Below are 5,992 nucleotides of genomic sequence, written 5' to 3'. Positions count from 1 at the left end.
GCAGGACATACCCCTTAGCTCCGGAACTAATCTTGTTGCAAACCTTTGCACTTTCTCTAATTTCTTGACGTGTTTGACCAGGTGTGGGTTCCAAACTGGAGCTGCATACTCCAGTATGGGCCTAACATACACAGTGTACAGTGTCTTGAACGATTCCTTACTAAAGTATCGGAACGCTATTCTTAGGTTTGCCATTCGCCCATATGCTGCAGCAGTTATCTGGTTGATGTGTGCCTCCGTAGACATGCTCGGTGTTATGGTCACCCCAAAATCTTTCTCCTTAAGCGAGGTTTGCAGCCCTTGGCCACTTAATCTATACTCCGTCTGCGGTCTTCTTTGCCCTTCTCCGATCTTCATGACTTTGCACTTGACAGGGTTGAATTCAAGAAGCCAGTTGCTGGACCACGTGTCCAGCCTGTCCAGGTCTCTTTGAAGTCCTGCCTGGTCCTCATCTGATTTAATTCTCCTCATTAACTTCACATCATCTGCGAACTGGGACACTTCTGAGTCTATCCCTTCCATCATATCATTCACATATACCAGAAATAGCACTGGTCCTAGAACTGACCCCTGTGGAACCCCGCTCGTCACAGGTGCCAACTGTGACACCTCATCCCGTACCATGACACGTTGTTGCCTCCCTGTCAGGTATTCTCTGATCCATTGCAGTGCTCTTCCTGTTTTACGCGCCTGATCCTCTAGTTTCTGCACTAGTCTCTTGTGAGGAACTGTGTCGAAGGCCTTCTTGCAGTGTGTGTGTGTTTGTGTGTGTGTGTGTGTGTGTGTGTGTGTGTGTGTGTGTGTGTGTGTGTGTGTGTGTGTGTGTGTGTGTGTGTGTGTGTGTGTGTGTGTACATTTAATCATAAGTTATGAACACCTTCTGAACAACTTTGCCGAGTCAATGTATGTGGAGCTTTAACTAAAGCGAGAACTGGTTAATACAATGTGGTTTAACGGAAACTTAACCAGCTTAATCATTTTCATCATTAATATTATTATCCTCAACATCATCATCGTTACTTCTACAGAGATTTCCTATGTGATACTAACACACTTCCTCCCAATTAATTCTTCTTGGATCGCATAATGAAAGGGTTAGCTAATCTCAGTTCTGACTGGATTCCATAACAAAAGGATTTCTGGAGACGTCACTCGTTATAGGAGCCAATGAAGTCGCATCCAACCCTCTCTCTCTCTGAGACACGACCCCAACCAACCGGTTTATACTCCAGGGAGATCCTCCTTTACATAATCTTTTGTGTATCGGCGGTCAGATGGCGCGAGTGATATACAAGAACAATTTATCTAACGTTCTCTGATGTACACAATGTTGTGACAGGGAAGAAGAATTTCTGTATTATGGATTGATGAAGACAACTTGTGAACGACTGAATATCATACCAGATACATGCTGGTATACTACACGGGAGACGCAGATACATGCTGGTATACAACGCTGGAGACGCAGATACATGCTGGTATACAACACTGGAGACGCAGATACATGCTGGTATACTACACGGGAGACGCGGATACATGCTGGTATACTACACGGGAGACGCAGATACATGCTGGTATACAACACTGGAGACGCAGATACATGCTGGTATACTACACGGGAGACGCAGATACATGCTGGTATACTACACGGGAGACGCAGATACATGCTGGTATACAACACTGGAGACGCAGATACATGCTGGTATACTACACTGGAGACGCAGATACATGCTGGTATACAACACTGGAGACGCAGATACATGCTGGTATACTACACGGGAGACGCAGATACATGCAGGTATACAACACTGGAGACGAATATGATACCAGATACATGCTGGTATACTACACGGGAGACGCAGATACATGCTGGTATACTACACGGGAGACGCAGATACATGCTGGTATACAACGCTGGAGACGCAGATACATGCTGGTATACAACGCTGGAGACGCAGATACATGCTGGTATACTACACGGGAGAGGCAGATACGTGAAGATATTATAATCCACACTGAGGTCTGGCTACCTCTACTTCTGTATAGATAATTGAAATAATTCAGAATGCTCTCCTGTATAGCCCCTGTGGCTTAGCGCTTCTTTTGATTATAATAATAATAATAATCAGAATGCTCCCTCTCAGCCCTCCACTCCGGTTACTTTGCCAGCTTGAGAGAGAGAGAGAGAGAGAGAGAGAGAGAGAGAGAGAGAGAGAGAGAGAGTTTACATGTGTGTTTGTGTGAATGTGTAAGAGGATGTGGGAATGACAGAATATTAAATGTATATAAGGGCTGCTGTCTACTCTTGTCATTGTTAAACATTTTCTTTTTCTTTCAGCTGAGGAAGCTGATGGATTACTCTCTCCCTGTTGCCTCGTCAATTATTTTCCTGCTAGTAAACAGGTCAACACCTCAAGTGTTCATTTATAAAACAATTTCAGATGAAGCGAGAAATCAAGAACTCTTAGAATAATAGCCAGAGTTACTACATCAAGGGTGTCAGGTATGTCACTGCTTGCTACCGAGACGTTACATTATTCAGAAAATATGAACGTGTGTCAATGAGGAGCCATGTGGACTCTGGTCAGACACCAAGTGGTAACCTAGAACCTCTTCACCTGCACCGCCAAGAACCAGGATCTACCAGGTGGACACCCCACTCATCAACACCTTCACCTCGATGTATTTAGATCCACAAGGTGGCAACACTACACTTGTACACCTGAACTACGATGAACCAAGGACAATAAACTGAGAACCCCACAGCTCAATACCTGTACCAAATTGAACCAGGATGGATCAGTGGTAACCCCATACGTCAACACTTGCACCAAGATAAACCAAGTTACCCAGGTGGCAACACTACTCCTGTTATTGTTTCTGCTCCATGTATAGTGTTGGATAATTCCGCAACAGCATTGCTAAGGAAGAAAGCCGTATCATGGACTATGTTTCCATCTCAGTGACTATTATAATCCTGGGAAACGATAAATCCACAAGGGACATACAACACAATGGAGAATTGGAGACAATTAGTATCACAATATATATATATATATATATATATATATATATATATATATATATATATATATATATATATATATATATATATATATATATATATAATGTGTGTGTGTGTGTGTGTGTGTGTATACATTTCCTTTCGCATAATGGTCCTTGACATAAATTTCATCAAGGTACTTGACATCAATGGCATCAAGGTCCTTGACAGCTAAGTCAATGCCGAGCAACACTGTACTTCACGGAGGCGTAATTCATGGGTCACCCCGACTTTCACTTCACCCGATACGAATCATCACTTCACTACTACAAGTAAAGGCACCATCATGGAAGCACCGCTCTTTACTTCGAGCCTCCGAGTCTCAGTGGGATTCCTTTGTCCATTCAACAATACACCGAGAAAGTAGACTCTAGGTGGCAAACAGGGTCACGAATTTGTTTGCTGACAGATTTCCCTAACGATTATTTTTCCCACAGTCAGGAAGAAGGCCACTACATGCTGAACTTCGCGTCTTTAGCCTCTACAGCTTCTCTTGTTCTGGATATATATATATATATATATATATATATATATATATATATATATATATATATATATATATATATATATATATATATATATATTATATATATATATATATATATAATCATTCATTCCAGGTTCTGAATAGTGTGAATAAATGGCAGTTAAATTGTAGTTTATTTATTAATAATATAATAAATCAGTTACTTACACCAGTGTTTCTCAAAGTGGGCGGTACCCATGCTTTACAAAGAATAAAACTAACTTAGAGTTATACACAAAAGCATAGTTGAAAATTTTGTTGTCTGAAGCCAGAGTTAAAAGTTGAACGTTTGTTCGGACGTGCCACACGCCAGCAGACGCCGTGGGTACTGGCAATGATCGGATTTTTACGTCTGCAAGGACCAAGGCTCTAGATTTGTACGCACTGCAAGTTACCTTCAGTCTTGTAATGTACACTTTAAAGTATAATATAATGAAATATGATTAAATTGTGTTGATGGAGGGACGATAAATGGTGTGGGAGTGTTGCTGTGCTATGCTTGTGATTTGTAGTTCTTATTTGATTTTTAGTTTAATATTCATACTTGTATTATTGCGTCATGTACTTTTCCTAGTAAATGAATTGCTATATATTTCCTTATGTTTCTGCTGCATTTTGCTGTGGTTGGTATGATTTATGCAAAGAACATATTTTTTGTTCCAGAATAAAATATGACAACAACACAGCAGACAAATAAAGAAGTGGAGCCAATATAGTGTGGAATATCTGAAATACGGATTTGTGTCAGAACTAAATAGCCACTAGTAACCAGTGTGCCTGCTGTGTGAAAGTTTTTTCAAATGAAGCCGTGACACGTTTCAGGCTTCTTGAACATTGGAAGAAAATACACTCTGATAAAGCAGACGAAAACTTAGCATATTTTCAAAAAACCATTGGAAATATGTTTGGTAGCTCTTCACAACAATCCAGTGATGGTTTGTGTGCATCATACAATACCTCATTACTGACTGCTAGATCTAGTAAGCCTCATACAGCTGAGGAAGAGTTTACTCTGCCAGCAGTGAGTAAGGTTCTGCACACAGTTTTACACAAGCTACCTGCACAAATTACAAAGCTATTCCTCTCAGTGATAACTCTGTTAGAAGAAGAGTGTATGAAATGACTGAAAACATTTGAAGACACATTGTGCAACATGTTTAAGACATCAGAAATTGGCTTGCAATTAAATGAGTCCACTCTGCTAGGCAATGAATCTTTGCTTCTTACCTATGTTCCTTTCGTCAAAGATGAAAGTTTGGTTCAAGAGCTGTTATTTGCAAGACATCTAAAAACAGATGCAAAAAAAGGAGTCAGTATTTCTCGTTGCAGAGAATTTTTAAAAAAAGAAAGACGTCCCGCTTGCCAACATTCTTGCTTGCGCAACAGATGGGGCACCATCAATGACAGGTGACCATCGTGGCTTCAATAGTTTCTTGAAAAAGGCTGTACTTGGTGCGTTTACGGTGCACTGTGTAACCCACAGACAACATCTGGGTGCAAAAAATCCAAGTGGTCGACTTCACAAATCATTAAGCACTGTTATCACAGAAGTAAATAAAATCAAGGAACATGCTCTCAATTCCTGACTATTTCGACAGTTCTGCACAGAGAATGATGAAGATTTTGAACGTTTGTTGTTTCACACAGAAGTTAGAAGGCGCTGTCAAAGGGGAAACCTCCTGAGACGTTTTTATTCATCTTTTAAAACAGTTGTTGAATTCTTCCAAGACTCCATTTCTGTTCCATGTGATGAACTAAGAAACATCAAGCATGACACTGCTTATTTCTCAGAGGTATTCAAAAACTTTAAATAAGTGAAGGAGGGATGTTAATGTTGCAGTTTAAAAACTGTAGTGTAAAGCACCCTTCTGGCAAGACAGTGATGGAGTGAATGATGGTGAAAGTTTTTCTTTTTCGGGCCACCCTGCCTTGGTGGGAATCGGCCAGTGTGATAATAAAAAAAAAAATATACATTTGCAAGGAAATGTGAATCTTATCAAAGTCAAATAAGCCTTTCCAGTTTTCTGTCCAGGTTACAATTATACAAACGTAACACAGCCCGTCATGAGCTCTTCCAGTTTCCCAGCCTCTGAATTGAAGAAGAAGAAGAGCACACCAGACGATGACCTTCAAGTGCATTGTGCACACCTGAATGAGCTGCATAGATACATGTCTGACAGATTTCAGGATTTTTTTTTTTGTTTAAAACACCAAACTGGGTAATCAGTCCATTCATAGATATCAACAATGAGGAAACGGGAATGGTGGAGGAAGAACTGATTACACTTCAAAATCACACTGAGCTGAGGCCAGAGTTCAATAAATCACATCAAGATTTTTGGTTACAATAAAGCGTTTCTGACCTCTACCCTGCACCGTGACCACTACCCTGCACTGTGACC

The sequence above is a fragment of the Cherax quadricarinatus genome, chromosome 21 (assembly GCF_038502225.1).
Source record: "Cherax quadricarinatus isolate ZL_2023a chromosome 21, ASM3850222v1, whole genome shotgun sequence".
In the NCBI taxonomy this organism is placed as follows: Eukaryota; Metazoa; Arthropoda; class Malacostraca; order Decapoda; family Parastacidae; genus Cherax; species Cherax quadricarinatus.
This window is presented reverse-complemented; position numbering follows the sequence as displayed.